Below are 24,576 nucleotides of genomic sequence, written 5' to 3'. Positions count from 1 at the left end.
GCTGATAAACGCATGGTGGCAAACATAAGTTTTGTAAAATTTTTATTTTATTAAAAAATTACTTTTATTTGAAAGCTCAAATTTTATCATTGACAAGTACTATCTGTTGTTTGCCTGCAATTACCATGCTCACTTGGCTTATTTTCAACAAAGTGTAAGGAAATACAAAATCTGAATAGTCTGTATGGCTATCATTCTTTCAAATAAAGTGTTTCGTTAAAAAAAAAAAACAACTCAGTTTTCAGTCCAAACAGTCACACAAGTGTATTTTTCTTGAGAGACAGTTGTTCTTTGGTAAGAAAGTGTTAGCTGCTCAGTCGGTGTCCAACTCTTTATGACCCCATGGACAGTAGCCCACCAGGCTCCATAGAATTCTCCAGGCAAGAAGGCTGGAGTGGGTTGCCTTTCCCTTCTCCAGGTGATCTTCCTGATCCAGATATCTAACCCAAATCCCCTGCATTACAGATAAGTTCTTTACTGTCTGAGCTATTAGGGTAGGAAAATATGTAATAAGTGAATTCCATTTCATCACTCAATATATAAACAGTATGTCTACCCAAGAGTTGAGGGATTTTCCCTGCTACAAAAAATAATTGAAACCAGTTGCACCTCTGCTGCTGCCTTCTCTCCTCCCTCTTCTTCTCCTTTTTCTGTGCAGGTGTGCCAAGTGAAGAATGGAGTGACTGTCAACTCATTATTATGTCAGCACTGCGATTCATAGTAAAGCACCAGTCATTTTTACCCACAGTTACTTTTTTTTTAATTGGAGGCAAATTACTTTACATTAATATATTGGTTGGTTTTGCCATACATTGACACCACAGTTACTTTTATACCATCAATTGAAAATATCAATTCAGTAAAAAGGCAAAAAATCTTAGCATTATTTTGAAAACAATTTTAACACACAGTCTGTCTGATATGGGCTTCCCTGGTGGCTTAGCTGGTAAAGAATCCACCTGCAATGCCGGAGACCTGGGTTCAATCCCTGGGTTGGGAAGATCCCCTGGAGAAGGGAAAGGCTACCCACTCCAGTCTTCTGGCCTGGGGAATTCCATGGACTCTATAGTCCCTGGGGTCACAAAGAGTCTGAAATGACTAAGTGACTTTCACCATCTGAAAAGTCTCAGAGTTTTACCAGGGTGTGTTGACAACACATTATAAACTGTTCAACTTCCCAGGTAGCTCATTGGTAAAGAATCTGCCTGCCAATGTAGGAAACAGGAGATGCGGGTTTGATCCCGGGATCAAGAAGAGCCCCTGGAGGAGGAAATGCCAACCCACTCCAGTATTCTTGCTGGGAAAATCCCATGGACAGAACGGCCTGGCAGGCCACGGGGGTCACAAATAGTCAGACACAATTGAGCATCGGAGATTGGATTATGAGCTGTAACTCCATAGCATAAACAAACGGGAAGCCCCACTCCTTCATATAGCACTGTTTGCAACTATCTGGACATACCTCCACCGAAGTTCTCCCTGAAATTACCTAATGACAATTTAGGTGTTTTTAATAACAATATTTAAGTAAGTATGTAGAAAGGTAGTAGGTAAATAATAAATCTGAAAAGTCTAAGGAAAACAGTAAAAACCAAAAGTGATGTAGAACATACTGAACACGCATATGAAGCAATGGTTAAATAGCAGCATAACTCAGGTAAGGTATGCCCAATACCCATCACAAACAAGACAGGATCCATCTGATTGTATTCTTCTCCTCGTGGTCTCCTGGGCTGATGGTTACAGCAGATATAGTTTTACCTGAGTCAGAAACAGTTTTCTTGAGAAAGATTTTTCTAAATCAGAAAACAAGGAAAATACACTGAAATAAAAGTGTGATATTTTTCTTCCTAAATTATAATCAAACTATTAGTCTATTAATGAAAAATAGCTCTGATGACACCAGTAAAATATTAGATATCATTGTTCATTATACAATGATTAAATTTATTGAAATGATATAAACAAAAATTCTGATAACTAAGACTGAAAACTACTGCTATAAAATGCATTTAATAAAGTAATATCAACTATGAGTTTCCTTTACAACTCAAGTAATTGTTTTACTGCACTTTTAAGATATTAATTAGTTTCCAATTAGAGGGTATTTGACATCAAAAAGCTTAGTGAAAATCAGATATATTTAAATAGCTATCCTGTTTTCTGTGTTGGTTTGCATTCAAAATAATACTACCCTTTACCCATATTCAATAAAATATAATTCTCAAAAAATTACTTTCCCCCTTTGTTAAAAGTAATTTTAATTGTACATTCAGCACACATATCATTGTCTTTAAATAAGCTTGCTATTCAAGATAAGACAAACTTTTCCATTGACTGTAATCACGCAATCTCATTTAAGGAAACAAGGATTATTTTAAGCCCCTATTTCCAGACATTTTCTATGCTTCTATAAACATATAAGTGTATTTATAAAAATCATAAAATATTACTTAGATTTATTTTTATTTACATAGACACTTTAATACATAAATAATTTTGGATTCTTTAGCAACACTGGGCAATTTGTTTTACATTGACATTAATACATATACTTACATAAATTATACATAAAATATTTGTACATATATATTATATGGAGTATTTCTTCTACATATGATGAGTTCTATTCTAAGAGTACATTCATAAGTCCAATTTCTTCATAAGTCTGCAAAATTTAGCCTAAGTACCCAACTAACTCAATCAGCTATATAGTAGTGTACTGTAATAAGCTCATAATTCTTTTCACACAAATAACACATAAAAAAACAAACGCAAAATATAAAAAATGTATATTTCTAATCTTACAGCACAGTACCTTGAAAAGTACGGCAGTACAATACAACAACTGGCAAACAGGTGAAAAAGGCAAGAAGAGTTACTGACGAGAAGATGGAGAGGAAGTAAATGATAGAGCTGAAGGATCCCCAGATTTAGGAGACAGAGTTGTTGTTCAGTCACTAAGTCATTTCCTACTCTTTTGCGACCACATGGACTGTAGCACACCAGGCTCTGTCCTCCACAATCTCCTGAAGTTTGCTCAGATTTATGTCCATTGAGTCAATGATGCTGTCTAATGATCTCATCCTCGGTGGCCCCCTTCTCCTTTTGTTAGCATCAAGGTCTTTTCCAGTGAGTCAATTCTTTGCAACCAGGTGGCCCAAATATTGAAGCTTCAGCTTCAGCATCAGTCTTTTCAATGAATATTGAGTTGATTTCCTTTAGGATTGACTGGTTTGACCTCCTTTCAGATCAAGGACTCTCAAAAGTCTTCTCCAGCCCCACAAGTTGAAAGCATCAATTATTTGGCACTCAGCCTTCTTTATGGTCCAACTCTCAAATCCCTACATGACTACTGGAGAAGCCATAGCTTTGACTAGATGGACCTTTGTCTGTAAAGTAATGTCTCTGCTTTTTAATATGCTGTCTAGGTTTGTCCTTACTTTCCTTCCAAAGAGCAAGTGTCTTTTAATTTCATGGTTGCAGTCATTATCTGCAGTAATCTGAGAGCCCAAGAAACTAAAATCTGTAGAGCAAGCTTCAATTTCATTAACACATGATGTTGATGGAACAGGTTCTAGATCCTTTATGTTTTCAATTCTATGTACCCTGTTGAAAAAATGATCCAGTGCTGTCTGGGTAGTAACTCTTTTTTCCTTATTATAGGTGACACAGTTAAGGATTGCATCCTTAATGGCTGCTGCAAGTTTCGTGTGTAGACCAATCTTTGAGTCCTATGCCTCAAAAACTAACAATGCCTTCTCAAGTAAAGAAAATTGCTTGCTTCCAGATGTCCTTGGCTTGCTTCATTATTGTACTCTACACAGTACTACACAGTAAAATACACAAAAGTACAGCCACTTGAAAAAAATTGCACTCACATGATCGGACATGTGAACACACATCCGATCCTTGAAAGCTCGCAACTTGAAGGTTCATATATAGGAGACTTACTATACATCTTTTTAGTGTCTTTTTGTGTAATTGCATGATATTCCGTAGTATGGTAAACAGTTTAGACATTGCCTTATTGACAGTTTGCTTCAAATGTATCACTATTACCATCATTACTACCATAACTTGTTTTGACTTTGGAAAGATTCTGTTAGTAAATGTATATAGATAGTGTTTCACATAGATACCATTTTTCTATTTATTTAATAATATGTGACATTATCCTACATTTAAACCTATTATTTATTATAAAACATATGTATTTCTAAAACCATTGTACTATTTCATGCTCAGTGTCAAACAACTATTAAGTTTACAAGCCAGAATACAAGCCATGTTGCTGACACAATCTTAATATTAACATTTTATTGTATGTATATATGAATGTGTATTTTTTTTTACAATTTCTTGATCAAAAGTTTGTATTTTCTGTGCCATTATCTCCTCTTGAATTACATGAAAATCTGAATTGTTATTAAGAGAAGTCCACTATAACTTGTGTAGACTTCAGTTCAGTTCAGTCGCTCAGTCGTGTCCGACTCTTTGCGACCCCATGAATCACAGCACGCCAGGCCTCCCTGTCCATCACTAACTCCTAGAGTTCACTCAAAATCACGTCTATCGAGTTGGTGATGCCATCCAGCCATCTCATTTTCTATCATCCCTTCTCTGTCATCCTGCCCCCAATTCCTCCCAACTTAGTGTGAGTCAAAACTGTGCAGAGGAATATGGCCTTAAGAGAAAGACTGAAGTGTTTTTACATTTATTGCTGCTTTCAATATATAATATTATTGTTGTAGCTTTCAAAACGGGCTTTCCTGGTAGTTCAGCTGGTAAAGAATCTGCCTGAAATACAGGAGACCCCAGTTTGATTCCTGGGTCAAAAAGATCCTCTGGAGAAGGGACAGACTACCCACTCCAGTGTTCTTGGGCTTCCCTGGTGACTCAGATGGTAAAGAATCTGCCTGCAATTCGGGAAACCTGGGTTCTGTCCCTGGTTGGGGAAGATCCCCTAAAGGAGAGTCTGACAGCTCACTCCAGTATTCTTGCCTGGAGAATCCCCATGGACAGAGGAGCCTGTCAGTCTATTGTCCATGGGATCTCAAAGATTCAGATACGACTGAGCGACTAAGCACAGCTCAGCTTTCAAAAGTCCATATCATGTATGTATGTATATATTTAAATATTTAAATTGCACTTAGGCCCAACTGGTTATTAAAATATATGTGTAGGTTGCATTTTTTTATTCACAATACTATAAACTCAGAGATGATTATGCATTCTTTCAGTATAATCAAACTCTGAACCAAAGCATTTTCCCTTTTCTTTCCAAAAGCATCCTGAAGCTTATAGGAGAAAGGAGAACCAACTACAAACTCCACTGTGGGCAAAATTAGGAAATGTGCTATGAGATATATATTACAGTTGTAAAAAGCACTGTCATTTGCATAGGAATCATGAAAAGAAAGAGAGCAAGTCTCAAAGAAATTTCAATGGAGACAGTCCAATGTTAGAAAGTAACAGTCACATTTATTTTTGCTCTCAACCCCTTGAGTAAATTGGCAAAGAAAGAAAAGACAAGCCTATGCTTACATGTACAGATAAAAGACACTTGAAAATAATTTTGCCTTTGAGGCAGCTGAAAAGAAAATCTCTGTGTTGTGTATCCCAACTAGACCGGAAAAATCTCTCTGGAATCTTTCCCTCTATAGGAATACCTTGTAAATAACTTATCTAAGAAAATCTAAATTATTCAGTGAACATAACTGTGGGGTCCCCTTGCTTCTCCCCCGGTGGCACCGCGGCGGAGAGCAAGGCGTTGGGGAATCCTCCGCCTCAGATGTGGAGCCAGTTTTGCCTCCCCGCGCCGGAGCGGTGGGGAAGAAACCCCAGGGGAAGGGTGAGCAGGCGGGGGGCTTCCTCGCCCTGAGAAGGACACTCAGACGCAGCTGGGGTTCTGTCAAGGCAGTTGCGCTTTATTGTTACAAGCTCTCCACATATAAAGGCAAGGTGGGGGTTTTGCAAGGGACTTCCTGCGGTCGGCTCCAATCATATTAAAGGTCAGGTCGTCACGCACTGACGTCACAACAGAGGTCTAGGGTGATCATGCACTGTTCACGCAAGGGGAAGTGTTCAGGGGCCAATCACAATTTTTTGTGATTTTCTGGGGCCGCGCCCTCCCGAGATCCCTCAGGCGCCATCTTTATGGGTGCGCCTTTGCCATGTGTCTTTTTTCAGCCATGTGCCCTTTTTCAGCCATGTGCCCTATACATAACAAAGGATATTACCAGATACCTTTGCCAAGGAGTGGATTAAAAATTTGAAAAAGTACTTCACTGTTGTGGGGAGCGGGGAAAACTTGATCTCTTGGTGTAGGTCAAGCAAAAATGCAAACACAGAGCTTCCCTGGGGACTTGGCGGTAAAGAATCTGCTTGCCAATGCAGGTGAGGACAGGTTGCAGCCTTGATCTAAGAAAATCCCACAAGCTGCAGAGCAACTAAACCCATGTGTCACAACTATTAAGACTGGGCGCTAGAGCCCTGATATTGGAATTAGTGAGCCCTCACGCCACAACTACTGAATCCCACATTCTTTGGAGCCCATGCTCCCCAACAGGAGAAGCTACCACAATTAGAAACCACAACTAGAGAAAAGCCCACACAGCAACAAAGATCCAACACAGCTAATAAATAAATAAGTAAATAAGCATATTTTTAAAAACGCAAGCATAAATCATACCAGATATTTAATAGAGATCTTAAAAGCAATGTTGCTGAAACAAAATACCCGATCCTACTTGTCTTTAACCATGCTTCCTCCTGGGTCTTCATACCTCAAAAGCCCTGATCAGTACAGCATATTTGCTTAACTCATAACTCTTGGAGTTTCTTTTGTGCCCTTTCTTCTTTTTCTTTAGCAATTCCTGAGAATTCTAACTATATAAATAATCTCAAATTCTCCAAAGATGTGAGAATTCATAATTCTTGGCAAGTATTTGGAACAATGAATGTTATGCTTAGAAGATTACTTGTAGTCTGAAATAAGATTTTTCACTATAGACTTCTTTTTATCACTAAGGAATTAGTGGTGCTTCTAGACAACAGGAAGTCTTGTGGAAGGGAGATTTTTCTGGTGTGCCACTGTGGAAACATTACTTAAGTGAATATGCATAAATGTATATTAACTTCAGGGAACCATGCCAGTGCTTAAGCATAATTGGACCTTACAATAAATGGAAGCATGTCACTTCATTGAGAAAGTATGCATAAATGTTCATTATCTTACGCTACGAAGAGAAATAAGGGAAATAGTGGGCTGTCTTCTAATCATGGAAAGCATCATAGCTTATATTTTCCCAACTTTGAAGGGAAATCGAAAGGTTATTTGCTCTAAAGAGTATTAGGAAGTGAAATTAGCTAACTTTATTTTAAAGGATTGGTTAATGTACTATGTTGCATGATATTATTAAGCTTCATCTTCGAAGTTGCAGAATCTAAGTATATATAAAGGGTCTAGTTTTTAAAATGGTTGATATTTTCAGCACCAAAAATTTCATTACTTTACTTGGGTGCGAGTATGAAAGAACCCTTTTTTTTTTTTCTGTATAAGTGATAGTGTTAAACCATTCTATCTTTCATTTGCTGTGTTAGGTTCATATGACATACACATACATACACATACCTTAATACTTGAATGAATATAATCATTGTCTTTAATATTTGTAAATGTTGGTATATCCCTGATGTACTCTTTTATTAACATAAAGCATTTGAACTAAATAAGTGAAAAATAGACAAAAATCAGAAATTTATTTATAATACCTTTCATGTGTTAACTATTCTATAATGAATGAAAATATGGGCATTTGTATAAGGTAAATATTTTCCCATGAAATATAACTTATCTCGAGAATATATTGAATACAATGAAAAGGGAATAAAAAAGATATTGGAAATCCATTTCTTGTAGACGATTGATCAATTGTATATTTTATGAATCAGAACAATACAGCAGCAATTTCAAGACTATGCAGTATTATCCAATATCCTCCAGAACATTCTTAAATTAAATTCAGTACAAACAGAAGAATGATGGATAACTAGCTTTCCTACAAATTGTTTATGATCAGGAAAAAATATATTAAAAAAAAATTCTTGTCTTTCATTTTTAAATAAGCAAGCTGATTCATTTTAATTTACTGGATCACAGTATCCTTTGTTAGTTTGACTCTGAAAAGTTTACTCTTTCTTGAATCACTTTACAGAAGACTGATTATCTGGATATTCATATCCAGCAGTAAAGCTGCCAGATAAGACACAAGACATCCAAGTAAATTTTAATTTCAAATTAAATAACAAAAAGGAACAATGTAAAAAGTATGCCAAATATTGAATGGAATGTACTAATATTGACATTTGTTGTTCATCTGAAAAGTAAATGTAACTAGGTATCTCATATTGTTATTTCTTAAACTTGCAGTCCAATCTTAAAAGAACGCTTAGAATTAATAGGTATTTGCTTAGACATTTCCCTATAGATCCAATATAATCTCTTCATCGTGTCTAATTATAATATTTGATGCTTGCCATAGTACTCCTGTTAAGATTTTTTCTCAAGATGCTGTCTCAGATCCAGCCATTCAAGGCAGAGCAAGTTAGGTTTTCTTCTGCTGTGACTTTAAAAATGTGCTATGAGACATTTAAAATTCAGAAATAAGAAAGACAATATTTTCATGAGTATAGATGTTTAGATCTGTGAGACTATTACATTGTACTTTGTCAAAAATATTGTCAAACAATCTGTCATAAAATAGGGACTAACTAAGCAAATTACAATTTGAAAATAAACAGATGAAGCTGCCAAAGTTCTGGTATTTCAGACACAAAAGATTAATCAAAATGAAGCCTAGTACTCTAATAGCACTGGGGAAAAAGTAGGCAGAGAGTCAAGCAAATGTTTGTGTCTTAATATATGCTTAAAATAGGTATCTCACATTGAACTCTGCCTCAGGATATCTCTACAAGTTCACTGATTCATTCATCTATTCAGTAATGTTTTTGAAGTAACAACTCTACTTCAGAATTTGGGTTAGTTTTTTTTTTTTTTTTTTTTTAAGTAGATAAGATAGTCCTGGCCCTTCTAGTGTTGCTGGTCATTTCAGTCACTCATTTATGTCCGACTCTTTGCAACCCCATGGACTGCAGCACTCCAGGCTTCCCTGTCCATCACCAACTCCTGGAGCTTGCTCAAACTCACATCCATCGAGTCGGTGATGCCATCCAACCATCTCATCCTCTGTCATCCCCGTCTCCTCCTGCCTTCAATCTTCCCCAGCATCGGGGTCTTTTCAAATCAGTCAGTTCTTCCTATCAGGTGGCGAGAGTATTGGAGTTTCAGCTTCAACATCAGTCCTTCCAATGAATATTCAGGACTGATTTCCTTTAGCATTGACTAGTTAAATCTCCTTGCAGTCCACGGGACTCTCAAGGGTCTTCTCCAACACCACAGTTCAAAAGCATCAATTCTTGGGTGCTCAGCTTTCTTTATAGTCCAACTCTCACATCCATACATGATTACTGGAAAAATCATAGCTTTGACTAGACAGACCTTTGTCAGCAAAGTAATGTCTCTGATTTTTAATATGCTGTCTAGTTTGGTCTTATAGGGTTTACCATCAGAATTAGAAGAGAGATTACTGAACAAATAATTAAATAAGACTTTAGAAACAAGTAGACTTTTGTAAGGAGAAGGCAATGGCACCCCACTCCAGTACTCTTGCCTGGAAAATCCCATGGATGGAGGAGCCTTGTGGGCTGCAGTCCATGGGGTCGCTAGGAGTCGGACACGACTTAGCAACTTCACTTTCACTTTTCACTTTCCTGCATTGGAGAAGGAAATGGCAACCCACTCCAGTGTTCTTGCCTGGAGAATCCCAGGGACGGGGGAGCCTGGTGGGCTACCATCTCTGGGGTCGCACAGAGTCAGACACAACTGAAGTGACTTAGCAGCAGCAGCAGCAGACTTTTGTAAAAAGATAATTATTTTAAATTATAAAATCCTACTCTTCATTTTTTTTCTTTTTTACATAATTTCTCTCCCTCCATCTGCTATTTTTCTTTGAAATTACATTTTAATAAAAGACAGCATCAAAAGGAAAAAGATAATTTTTATTTCTCTTAATTCACTATAAGATATGAAAGGAAATATTTGTTCAGAGAAAAGCAGACTTTCTAAATTTAAACCATGACGGGTAGTGATCAAGAAGGCCTTCCTGTTCCACTCAGTTAGATTAAACTATCGACCAGCTTCTTCCTCACTGCAGGAAGGAAGTCTGACCTCCCTTTTCTTAGAGCATTTACTTCAAAAAGTATGTAATAAAAAAATTCCTTTGAGATGTAAATCTTGGTAAAAACCGTCTTGTCAGATTTACAGTCCAGGAGCATCTCTCAAGAGAACTTTCTTTTTAAAATATAATAATCAAGGAAGATAAGAGTCCCTGGCTACCAGTGTCTGTGGGAGGATAAGAGCTAAGTTCTCTGGGTATCTTGCCACAACTTGTAAAGCTACCTCTTGTCATGAAGAAGGTTTTCCTTTTCCTTTTTTTGGAAGAGTGGCAATCAGCAAATTAACTGACACTGACGACCTTTGATCTTTTATCATCCCAGCTCTTAAAAACTCTCTAGCCCTTTGTTTCAGACCAAGCTGTTTGAGTCCTGTCCTCTCACTCCTATTGAAATAGTCTTGCATAAACTGTTCCTTGACTCTTAACTTTTTCTGGTATTGTTGCTTTGACAGTGGGCTCAGAAGAGTTACAGAATATGATATGAACAAATATTCCACCAGTAAGAAAGAGAAAATGAACTTGGAAAGAAAAACATTTAAAGCAGTTGAAACTAATTTGAGAAATTTTTTATTCAATCACATTGTTGCTAAAAATTGATAGAAATTTGTGGGTGCTCCACTTTCCACTTGGAGTTCCGGCAGAAAGGTGTTTCACTGACGGTCGCCATTGGATGTACTGTCAGTGTGCTGCATACAGCAGACCCTTGAAAAACACAGGTCTGAACTGTAAGTCCACTTGCACACAGATTATTTCATTCAATGCACTTTGTAGTACTACTCTCTTCAAGGTTGGTTGAACCTGTGGATATAGAACAGCTGGCATGATAGCACTAGGATTTGAAGGACTAATATATACTAAGGGACAAGCATAAGTTGTAAGCAGATTCTCAGTCACACAGATAATGCCACTTACCTCTGCATTGTTCAATGGTTAACTTCATACGCAGAGAGGGAGCCTGAGTTGGTGATGGACAAGGAGGCCTGGCGTGCTGTGATTCATGGGGTCGCAGAGAGTCGGACACGACTGAGCGACTGAACTGACTGAACTAAACACATATTATTGCTCCCACAGAGTCAAACTTATCTGTTCTAACAGGAAAGGTATCTTAAAAGTCTTAGTTTCCTCTCTGGATTTCCCAGCTGGCTCAGTGGTAAAGAATCCACCCGCTATGCAGGACACACAGGAAATGTGGGTTCAATCCCTGGGTTGGGAAGATTCCCTGGAGGAGATGGCAACCCACTCCAGTATTCTTGCCTGGAAATTTCCTTGGACAGTGGAGCCTGGTGGTCTACAGTCCATGGGGTAGCAGAATTGGACGTGACTGAGCACACAAAACATTCTTCTTTCAAGAAATCCAAGTTGGTACCTGAGAACCAGCATGTTGGCTAGGGATACATCACAGAATGGGATGAGAGAATTTGTTGAGTGAGCAAAACGTGTTATTGAGGTCTGAACTTCAGAGGCCAATAGTGACATAACCTTGATTTACTTTCCTGTTTTCCTATGAACAGAAAATGTAAAACAAATCACACCAGCCCTAAGGCTTTAGCAAAATTATACTGCAGCTCAGGAACTCCAGACATTGGAGAAGCTGACATTGGATTGAAGTCCCAAATATTGGCATTATAAAGAAAGGTAAAGTGGATTCCATAGCCAAGTTTGATTTTCAGTAGCTAACTATGTCTGGTCCCAACACTTCATAGGAAATAGATGGGGAAACAGTGGAAACAGTGTCAGACTTTATTTTTGGGGCTCCAAAATCACTTCGGATGCTGATTGCAGCCATGAAATTAAAAGACGCTTACTCCTTGGAAGGAAAGTTATGGTCAACCTAGATAGCATATTAAAAAGCAGAGACATTACTTTGACAACCAAGGTCCGTCTAGTCAAGGCTATGGTTTTTCCCGTGGTCATGTATGGATGTGAGAGTTGGACTGTGAAGAAAGTTGATCGCAGAAGAATTGATGCTTTTGAACTGTGGTGCTGGAGAAGACTCTTGAGAGTCCCTTGGACTGCAAGGAGATCCAACCAGTTCATTCTAAAGGAGATCAATCCTGGGTGTTCATTGGAAGGACTTACGCTAAAGCTGAAACTCCAGTACTTTGGCCACCTCATGCGACGAGTTGACTCACTGGAAAAGACTCTGATGCTGGGAGGGATTGGGGGTAGGAGGAGACAGGGACGGCAGAGAATGAGATGGCTGGATGGCATCACCGACTCGATGGACATGAGTTTGAGTGAACTCTGGGAGTTCATGATGGACAGGGAGGCCTGGAATGCTGTGATTCATGGGGTCGCAAAGAGTCGGACACGACTAAGCGACTGAACTGAACTGAACTATGTCTGTCACAGAGAATAAATAGGAGCATAAAGTAGATGTGGAGAAAGAAGAGAACACTGCTCAGGGAATATAGCAAGGCTATTGCAGCAAAATGGGTGGAGAAATTTATGGGTATCCATCTATGGTGGACACAAACGATGTTTACAAGACTCAGTGGCTGATTTTATTGAACTTGATGTGCATGTGTGCTAAGTTGTTCAGTCATGTCCAACTCCGTAGGATCCTATGGACTGTAGGCCTCCAGGCTCCTCTGTCCAAGAGATTCTCCAGGCAAGAATATTGGAGTGGGTTGTCACACCCTCCTTCAGGGGATCTTACAGAGCCAGGGAAGGAACCTGCATCTCTTAGATTTCCTGTGTTGGCAGGTTCTTTACCACCAGCACCACCTAGGAAGTCTTTTGCATATATGAATGTAAAAAGTGAAAGCGAAAGTGTTAGTCCCTCAGTCTTAAGGTAAGCTTCAGAAATGAGTTTCAGGTTCTTGGCATTGGTAACTTATGAAAAGGCTAAAGTTATTCACTAAAATTGGAACACTGGAGATAGTTTTAGTCATGTTCATATTGAAAAATTTGCAAAGCGTATAGTAGATACTCATTAGGCATTTGGATACTTGAATACAACTTATGGCTTGTGGTTTTTTAAAGAAGAAACTATAAACATGATCACTTCAATTTTAGAAAGTTAAATAACTATGATTTTTTCCAAAGCACAATGCTAAATGGATACCAGAAAATGTACATTTTGTTATGAGTCAAGGATTTACAGGGAAAGTAGCAAGTAAAAATTTATATCAGGCATGACCCTCAATTCACTTATGAAATGAAAATAGTTGAACACTGGTATTGTTGAACAACTGTTATTGTTGAAGGCTAAAAATCAATCAAGTTACACAAATAAGTTAAAAATTAGAATTAAATGAGTATAAAAATACTAATGCTTAAAGACAAAAATTAGGAGCATGAATATGATACTAAATAAAAGCCAGATATGTAAATAGAAAAATAATATAGTGTCATGAAACCCTAGGAAAGTATTTCAAGAATATAGTCATCAGATGTATCCATATTTTCAATATATCAAGTAGAATAAAACTAATGATAAGTCAATTAACTTTAAATAGGAAGAATTTTAAATATGAAGAATTTATGTGAGATGTCATTCAAAGGAGTTTTATTTCAATAGTAAGCCAGAGATTAATAAACAGCAGAGTGGGTGTAAAAAGTGATGAAACAGTTTATGATAAACTCATTTAAGAAGAATAGCTTTGAAGCTGAGAAGCAAAAGTTAATAGATGCAATGGATAAGTATCGAATTTAGAGGAGGGTATCTGACAATTGAACAAACTACTTGGAGATAAGGATTTGGAAGGTGATTGAGAGTGCAGTTTCTGATAGAGCTAATGCCTTTGAGATCCAGAATACAAGACAAATTAAATCACCTTGAAGATTTTACAGTTAGTTGACCAAGTGAAAAAGGAGAAATGCAGGAATAACTGAGCATAAAGAAATCTTTGTTTCCAAGTTGGATGGCAGGAGGTTGAGAACAGTCTCAGTCTATGCCTTCTAATTTCTTTGTGGCTTGTCAGACAACATCATTGAAAAAAGAGTTGGTGAGAGAGGGGGATCACTCTATTGTAAAGCTTAAGAATGTTTGAGGGCTTCCCTGGTGGCTCAGACAGTAAAGAATCTATCTGCAATACAGGAGACCCAGGTTTGATCCTTGGGCTGGGAAGATCCCCTGGAGAAGGAAATGGCAACTCACTCCAGTATCTTGTCTGGAAAATCCCATGGACAGAGTCGTCTGGCAGGCTACAGTCCAGGGGGTCCCAAAGAGCTAGATATGACTGAGCCACTAAAACGCACACAGGTATGTTTGAAATGGCTCATATGGACAAAGGGAGAGAACTCTGCCTATGGAATGTCACAAAGCGATTGGCCATCATTACTCTACTATGGCTTGTGTGTGTGTGTTTTGTTTTTTATTTTTCACTACAATTTTTGAAAGTTAAACAACCATGATTTTTTCAAAGCACAATGCTAAACATGAGTATACCAGAATCTGTAAAATTTGTTATGAGCCAAGGGTTTCCACTCAGCAGGCCACAGGACAGGAAAAGGTCAGTTTTCATTCCAATCCCAAAGAAAGGCAATGCCAAAGAATGCTCAGATTCTGCACGATTTCACTCATCTCACATGCTACCAAAGTAATGCTCAAAATTTTCCAAGCCAGGCTTCAATCGTACATGAACCGTGAATCGTGAACTTCCAGATGCTCAAGCTGGATTTAGAAAAGGCAGAGGAACAAGAGATCAAATTGCCAACATCCATTGGATCATCGAAAAAGTAAGAGAGTTCCAGAAAAACATCTACTTCTACTTTATTGACTATGCCAAAACCTTTGACTGTGTGGATCACAACAAACTGTGGAAAATTCTGAAAGAGATGGGAATACCAGATGACCTGACCTGCCTCTTGAGAAATCTGTATGCAGGTCAGGAAGCAACAGTTAGAACTGGATATCGATTAACTCTGTGGGAGAGGGCGAGGGTGGGATGATTTTGGAGAATGGCATTTAAACATGTATATTATCATATGTGAAACAAATTGCCAGTCCAGGTTCGATGCATGATACATGATGCCCGGGGCTGGTGTACTGGGATGAACCAGAGGGATGGGATGGGGAGGGAGGTGGGAGGGGGGTTCAAGATGGGGAACACATGTATGCCCAGGGCAGATTCATGTCAATGTATGGCAAAACCAATACAATAATGTAAAGTAATTAGCCTCCAATTAAAATTAATTAATTAATTTTAAAAAAAAGAAATAAATGATCAGTAATGACAAAAAAAAAAGAACTGGACATGGAACAACAGAGTGGTTCCAAATAGGGAAAGGAGTATGTCAAGGCTGTATATTGTCACCCTGCTAACTTGACTTATATGCAGAGTACATCCTGCAAAATGTTAGGCTGGATGAAGCACAAGCTGGAATCAAGATTGTGGGGAGAAATATCAATAACCTCAGATATGCAGATGACACCACCCTTATGGCAGAAAATGAAGAACTAAAGAGCCTCTTGATGAAAGTGAAAGAGGAGAGGGAAAAAGTTGGCTTAAAGCTCAACATTCAGAAAACTAAGATCATGGCATCTGGTCCCATCACTTCATGGCAAATAGATGGGGAAACAGTGAAAACAGTGGCTGGTTTTATTTTTCTGGGCTCCAAAATCACTGTGGATGCTGATTGCAGCCATGAAATTAAAAGACACTTACTCCTTGGAAGGAAAGTTATGACCAACCTAGACAGCATATTAAATAGCAGAGACATTACTTTGTCAACAAAGGTCCATCTAGTCAAGGCTGTGGCTTTTCCAGTAGTCATATATGGATGTGAGAGTTGGATTATAAAGAAAGCTGAGCACCAAAGAATTGATGCTTTTGAACTGTTGTGTTGGAGAAGACCCTTGAGAGTCCCTTGGATTGCAAGGAGATCAAACTAGTCAAAATGGTTTCACGTTTGAGCATTGAGATGATGTTCAAAACCAACTTTTTGGAAATGCGTTTTCAGTTAGGTATCCATCATGGATGCTTACAGGCTTGCTTATGAAATGTTCACACACCCCCAAAATGTAGAAGATGTATTAATTTTAGTACTGACCAATTAAGATGCTTCAGTTGAAAATTTTAGAGGTTTATGATTAGGGATCATTATTTTAATTTATTTTGGTTTACTAAATAGACTTTGATAAAAAATTTATGACTCTATTATGCATTTAGTAATCACAAATTTACAAAAGGCAATTACTCTAACTAAGCTTATTACTCTATGATTAAGAAGCTACTTATGAAATCTCATGGTAAAGCCAAGCATGTTAGCATTTAGCCACCTCCTTTGGACCACTGAGTATATTTGATAACTTGATTTGACACGAACTCAAGACTTGGACTTTATTATTTCAAAGCTACTAGAGATATTCTGATAAATACTGATCTCCTGACTACTGAATAATAGGAGTTAAATGAGATAGAATTAATGGCTTTACATAGATTTTAAGCTTTGAAACATCTTTTTTCTCTTCTCAACTCAGTATCTTATATCTCAAATTTCACTATGTCAATTATCAAGATATTTGAAATATCTGTTAGCATTATTGTTAAGACAGGTGAAATATATGAGCATATGATTTAACTTTTTAAGTACAATTATATATATATATATGGATATATAATATACAATATATAAATAAGCATCTGTATATTTTAGCTTAAACTGCTCTACTCCAAATGCCAAGTTCAAAAGTATAGTAAAAGGCAACCAATTTTGACCAAACCTTGATGCAATACCATTTAACAATAATGTTTAGAAACATCACAGCCTGAAATAAATTCATGATATATGAAAAAAGCTATATAAGAGGAAAAAAAATCTGTATACATATGCATATCTATAAGATGCTTGGGAAATTGAGGGGGATTTATATGACACTTAAGTGACCACCCTGTTCCAAGTAGCATCAGTGATTCACAGCCTTGCTTTCAGAATGACAAACTTATCATATGCCATAGGCATCCTCAGTTTGTAACTAATAAAACTCATTTAGCTTTAAAAAACTTCCATTTTGCTTTCAGATCCAGAAATCAGACCCTCAGTCATGTCTGACTCTTTGTGACTCCATGGACTGTGTATTCATGGCCTGAATTGATTCTTGTAATAACCCTGACAACAAAAGTTCTTAAAGTCTGATTTTCTAGATAAAGAAAGTGAGCCTACACGGCGAATGACTTCTGTAAGGTCAAAATTGTTGCTTTCTTTTTCTTTTCTGAGATTCAACTTATGCTAATATTTATAGATTCTAACTTAATTTTCCAATTATTTTAAGTGTACATTCCTGTGCTAAATAAATAATGTAATGACTTTACAAAAAAATATATATTTTATTAGGTGAAGATGCTGAGGTTTAAGAGTTACTATTTATTTTTAATTTACATGCATTTCTGAAATCTGGATGCATAAATGTGTGACACTCTGCTTAAATTCTGGAGACACATGACTGTATGACTCTTCATCATTGTCAGAATACTATCTTATAATTTTATTAAATTTGATTGACTTAAATTTCCCCAATCTATTATGCCAAGTTGCTCCTGTAACAACAAAGAACCACATAACAAGATTCAAAATTTTCTTGTCTCTATTAGTGAGTATGTAGCTTTGTTTACAATTGCTATTATTTGTCATATGAATTGTTTCCATACGAAAATTTTCCCAGTGACAGGATGTGTGTATTCACTCTTGAAAATTATCTAGATGATCAAGTTCATACAACTTGTTTAAGAATATTTAGTTGAAAGTGAATAAGCCTTGAGTTTCAAACCCAGTGCTAGGATTTCTGATGCTCAGTCTCATCAAATCCATTGGGTAGAACCCTATCAAATTCTTCACAGTGTACCTCATTATTTCCAAGGTCATTCATGCTTATCTAACAGACATGCAGCCTGATAACAGACCAGTTGGATACATGAGCCTGAAAACAAGAAAAGAGCTGTATTAGCAGATATTTAAGATATAGGCATTGATCCCAAATGTAAAACATTTTCCATGTATAAAAGGCAGCACTGATCCAGGGCCTTCTCTGGTAAGCTCTGAAGTTGGTTAATCACACTAATTAGGTGTCACTTGATGACATTCATTTCTGATCACCATCATGAGCACTGTCATAAGCAGAATTTTCTAAAGCTCATTAATTAATATCTGTGTCATCACATCTTAGGAGGCTTTATTATTTCCTTGCATTCTTTTGGTTTGATGATATGTTCCTTATACTGAAAGAAAACCTTTCAAGAATAACTATGCTGCAAGCTAAGGTGTTCTTAAATAGTCATTAGTGTCTTACAATTTTTTTTTCTATTCCAAAATAGCAATTTGATTTCCCAGGGAGCAGTATATACTTTTTATTCTTTTTCTTCTTTGGTGTTTCCTTTAGGACTGCTATTCAAATATTATGCTCCCTTTGAAGATGATTTCTTATGGACAATAATTAGAGTTATATTCTCTGTTAGAGACATAGATAATACTTTATGCATCAGATTCGGTTGGAGAAACTTTAAAACATATATTCGGATGCCTTTTTTAATGTGACTAAAAATGGGCCTTTGAGAATATGTATCTTTCTTCAAAATTCAAAATATGTAACCTCCCACATAATGATATGACTGGGCATTTTGTCTGTCTTGCTGTTTAAGGAATTTAATAAGTCCAAAAATATCTGTTTTAGACTATTTTTTATGTTTTGGGGATATTTTAGACAATGATATGCCCTCAATGAGTTTAAATTTCAGTAGAAAAAAACATAAAACCATATAAGCACACCATAAAAAAAGCAAACCATATAAATATTGCAATAAATGTGACCTTCTTCTTAAGAAAATATATAGCAGTAAGAAAAACAATGTTAAACTTGCAAAAACTTCACTGGCATATCCACGCATACAATTTATTATGAAATACATACAAAAAACACTTCAAGCAAGCAAGAAGTTTGCTGGAAGATAGAGATATCCTTACAGAGAAAGAAGCTAATAGGAAAATCCAGATCAGACTTGAAGAAATTAGAACCCAGTTGTTATGATATGAACTCCTAAAATCCCACCATATTCACCAAATCTATAAATTAAAAAATGGTGTATCATTTGTTTGTTTATACTACGATGAATTAAGTTTGAATTACATGCGAATGAAATAACCCTGACAACACTTAATTATTTCTTTTAGATCTTTGAATATTTTATTTTTGAACACATAATTCTTAGTGAACTGTACATATTAAGATCAGTTAACTTCTCCAACTACTCTATTGAATGTAAAATTAACATCCTGATTTAAAAAATAAGCAAAGTGAAGCATATATACTCACAGAGTAGGTCATTTTCTGTGTAATTACATTAACACACAGGGTTTTCTTTGTCTGGAAACCTTAGTCTTATTCACTAACTGAAATTATGTCCATTTCATACATTAAATTATGGGAAATAACATTTAATAAATAAAGTATAAAATGTAGATACACCCAAAGCTTCCTTATTTACTCAGCACTGAGAATATTCTACTGAAAATATCATGTATTCAGTTCAATTTCCAAGTTCAGAGCATGTGAATCTGGTTGCTTTGTACAAGAAAATATCACAGGCAATACCATGTAACTTCTCTTTAACTTAAAGGACAATTCTATATCTCAGCCCCGTGTGTCTTGGAAGACAACTAAAGTAGTCATTTTCTGAGCAGAAAAGTTCAAATGATCTCACAAAAATAATTATTAAGCCTTTTTTTCTTAAAGATGCAAACACCATTTTTTGCTTCTGATCTTTCTTTTTCCCACAATAGATGCAATCTCAGGGCAGTATTGGTGTTATTTCCATCTCAGTGTATAGAGAAGGAAAACAATGGAACAACATGTTTTTTCTCCAGCAGGGAAGAAAATGACAGTGTCTAGATAGAAGGTATCCTGTGAGTAAGGGTATTTAAAGTGGTTCCAGACGGTTCACAGAAACTATTTGCCAAGAAATTACACAATTAAATCTCACATCAAATATTGCCAACTATATGCTGTAAGTCTTTGCTCTAATGCAGGGGTTTTTATGTTTCCCCAAAAATTTCTTTAAAAGATCACAGTAATCTTGTTATAAATTCATGTTTAGTTCAGTCATGCTTAGATGGAGGGAATAGGTCCAGGGAGACAACTGGGCAGACTGCTATTTGAAACTCAAATGCTCCTGTAGTTTAGTAAACACTCAGAAGGGCACAATTAATGTGATTCAATACTATTCATATTATTGATTGCATAGATTCACCAAGTGCATTTTTTTTAATTAATTTAAGAGAATTTCTACATCTGAGAAATAATATCAGATAAATGACTTTATAAGATATGTGTGTGTGTGTGCTCAGTTGTGTCTGACTCTGCAACCCTATGGACTATAGCCAGAGAGGCTCCTCTGTCCATGGGATTTCTGAGGCAAGACTATGGGAGTGGGTTGCCAGTACCTACTCCAGGGAATCTTTGAAATCCAGGGATCAAACACGTGTCTCCTGCATTGACAGGCACTTTACCACTGGTGCCATCTGGGAAGCCCTTTGTATAATATATGAGCATTTGATTACTTAAGAAAACAGCAACTGGAAACCAAGGTTAACATGAGGAAAGTCAGTTGCTCAGAGGAATATGCTTCTCTAATGGAGTTAACCAGAAGAAATAAAAGTGACTTCCAAGTCCACAAAAATGTTCTTTTTGGCCTCCACACTTATGCTCTCTACAGGCTTCTCTTCAGTTCAGTTCAGTCCAGTCCCTCAGTCATGTCTGACTCTTTGCAAACCCAAGGACTGCAGCATGCCAGGCTTCCCTGTCAATCACCAACTCCCAGCGTTTACTCAAACTCATGTCCATTGAGTCAGTGATGCCATCCAACCATCTCATCCTCTGTCCTCCCCTTCAGCTCCCACCTTCAATCTTTCCCAGCATCAGGGTCTTTTCAAATGAGTCAGTTCTTAGCATCAGGTGACCAAAGTATTTGAGTTTCAGCTTCAGCAGCACTCCTTCCAATGAATATTCAGGACCGATTTCCTTTAGGATGGACTGGTTGGATATCATTGCTGTCCAAGGGACTCTCAAGAGTCTTCTCCAACACCACAGTACAAAAGCATCAATTCTTCAGTGCTCAGCTTACATTATAGTCCAACTTTCATATCCATACAAGACTACTGGGAAAACAATAGCTTTGACTGGAGGGACCTTTGTTGGCAAAATCAGGTCTCTGCTTTTTGATATGCTGTCTAAGTTGGTCATAACTTTTCTTCCAATGAGTAAGCGTCTTTTTATTTCATGGTTGCAGTCACCATCTGCCATGATTTTGGAGCCCCAAAAAATAAAGTCTGTCACTGTTTCCCCATCTACTTGCCATGAAATGGTGGGACCAGATGCCATGATCTTCGTTTTCTGAATGTCGAGTTTTAAGCCAAATTTTTCACTCTCCTCTTTCACTTTCATCAAGAGGCTCTTTAATTCTTCTTCACTTTCTGCCATAAGTGTGGTGTCATCTGCATATCTGAGTTTATTGATATTTCTTCCAGCAATCTTGATACCAGCGTGTGCTTCATCCATCCCAGCATTTCTCATGATGTACTCTGCATATGAGTTAAATAAACAGGGTGACAATATACAGCCTTGACATACTCCTTTTCCTATTTGGAACCAGTCTGTTTTTCCATGTCCAGCTCTACCTTTGCTTCTTGACCTGCATACAGATTTCTCAGGACGCAGGTCAGGTGGTCCTGTATTCCTGTCTCTTTAAAAATTTTCCACAGTTTGTTGTGATACACACAGTCAAAGCCTTTGTCATAGTCAATAAAGCAGAAATAGATGTTTTTCTGGAATTCTCTTGCTTTTTCAATGATCCAACGGATGATGGCAATTTGATCTCTGGTTCCTCTGCCTTTTCTAAATCCAGCTTGAACATCTGGAAGTTCATGGTTCATGTACTGTTGAAAACTGGCTTGGAGAATTTTCAGCATTACTTTGCTATCGTGTGAAATGAGTGCAATTGTGAGGTAGTCTGAACATTCTTTGGTATTGCCTTTCTTAGGGATTGGAATGAAAACTGACCTTTTCCAGTCTTGCCATTGCTGAGTTTTCCAAATTTGCTGGCATACTGAGTACAGCACTTTCACAGCATTATCTTTTAGGATTTGAAATATCTCAACTGGAATTCCATCACCTCCACTAGCTTTATTTTTAGTGATGCTTCCTAAAGCCCACTTGACTTCACATTCCAGGATGTCTGGATCTTGGTGTTTGATCACACCATCATGGTTATCTGGGTCGTGAAGATCTTTTTTTGTACAGTTCTTCTGTGTATTCTTGCCGCCTCTTCTTAATATCTTCTGCTCCTGATAGGTCCATACCATTTCTGTCCTGTATTGTGTCCATCTTTGCATGAAATATTCCCTTGGTATCTCTAATTTCTTTGAAGATATCTCTAGTCTTTCCCATTCTATTGTTTTCCTCTATTTCTTTGCACTGATCACTGAGGAAGGTTTTCTTATCTCTCCTTGCTGCTATTCTTTGGAACTCTGAATTCAGATGGACAATGCCTTTAGCTTGTCCTCTTTTCACAGCTATTTGTAAGGCCTCCAATTTCTTTCAACTGTGGTAGTGACATCTGTCTGCCAGAAATGTATAAAAACAGTCATGTTATTTTTATGTGAGTGCCTGTCAGGATGAAATGGTCATTAAGGAGCTGTCTATCCATCTTATCACCCAGGATTGTGTGCTCATCTTAGAATCTAGTGTGCAACTCAGTGTGAATCATGAGTCCTGACTTTCTGTTCTAATCATCTGAAATTATTCAATTTTGTTCACTTTCCAAAATGAAACCAGTTTCCTTTTAAAAAAATATTTACTGGACTATGGTTGATTTATAATGTTGCGCTAATTTCTGCTGAACAGCAAAATTATTGAGCTATGCATATATACATACATTCCTTTTCATATTCTTTTCCATTACGATTTATCACAGGATACAAAATATAGCTTTTTGTGCTATACAGCAGGACTTTGTTGCTTATCCATTCTATGTTGTTATTCAGTTGTTAAGTCATATCCAACTCTTTGCAGCACGCCAGTCTTCCCTGAATCTCCCAGAGTTTGCCCAAACTCTTCTCCAGTGAGTTGTTGATGCCATCCAACCATCTCATCCTCTGTCATTCCCTTCTCTTCCTGCCCTCAATCTTTCCTAGAATCAGGGTCTTTTCCAATGAATTGGCTCCTCCCATCAGTTGGCCAAAGGATTGGAGTATCAGCTTCAGCATCAGTCCTTTCAATGAATGTTCGGGACTGATTTCCTTTAGTGTTGACTGGTTTGACCACAATGCAGCCCAAGGGACTCTCAAGAGTCTTCTCCAGCACCACAATTTGAGAGCATTCTATATATAATGAAATAATTTTCCTTTGTGTGTGTGAGTGGCGTGTGAGGAAGGAATAGCAAGATACAGATTTCATGTGTTCCATCATTTCTCATAAGTTCTTCTTGAGTTTCTTTATTTCATTTATTAACTTGTTCAATTAATGAATACTTGAATGTCTACTGTTTGCAAGGCATGGCTCCAGTTCCTGTGGATAGAGCTAAAAAAGAAAGAGATGATAGAACTTTTCTCATAGAGCTAGCTAGCTATTTTCCATAAAACCTATCTTAGAGGTTTGAATTCTATGTCCTTAAATAATTCATTAGAGGAAGAGAAATTTTGAAATCTAAATTTTATCATGAATTATCACAGATATTTTGTTCTCATTATTTTTTGTCAAGTCTCTTAATTTTTCCAGAGCCAGAATATTCAATCCCTGCGTTGGAAAGATCCCCTGAAAGAGAGCATGGCAACCCACTCCAGTATTCTTGCCTGGAGAGTTCCAAGGACAGAGGAGCCTGGCAGGCTACAGTCCATGGGGTAGCAAAGATTTTGACATGAATGAAGCAATTAAGCACACATAGCTTATGCATCAGTCATTTAAAACTCTCTGCAGGTGATTTCTTTATAAATTTTAAACAACAGAATTTGATAGAAATGACTACAAAAATTGGCATGTATTTCAGATAACTATTGTTAGGAGAAATGTGTAGAAATTTGGAGCCATGATTCTGTGCTTACTAAGTGGATTTATAACAAATCATCATTTCAGGTAAAAATTTTGGCATAATGTCTTAAAATAAGACAGATTTCTTGTACATTCTGACATTTGAGAAGATAATTTGAGTAAAACAACATTATATACATACATTTTAGCATTTACAAATAATTAATAAATAAGTCTTAAAAGCTTTAAGGTTATAATATCACAAATTTATTTTAAAATTATTGAAGAGAAAGATTGCTTTACCATTGACTCTCAGGA

This window comes from Moschus berezovskii, chromosome 18 (assembly GCF_049115385.1).
Source record: "Moschus berezovskii isolate FMDL1 chromosome 18, NW_MosBer_1.0, whole genome shotgun sequence".
In the NCBI taxonomy this organism is placed as follows: domain Eukaryota; kingdom Metazoa; phylum Chordata; class Mammalia; order Artiodactyla; family Moschidae; genus Moschus; species Moschus berezovskii.
This window is presented reverse-complemented; position numbering follows the sequence as displayed.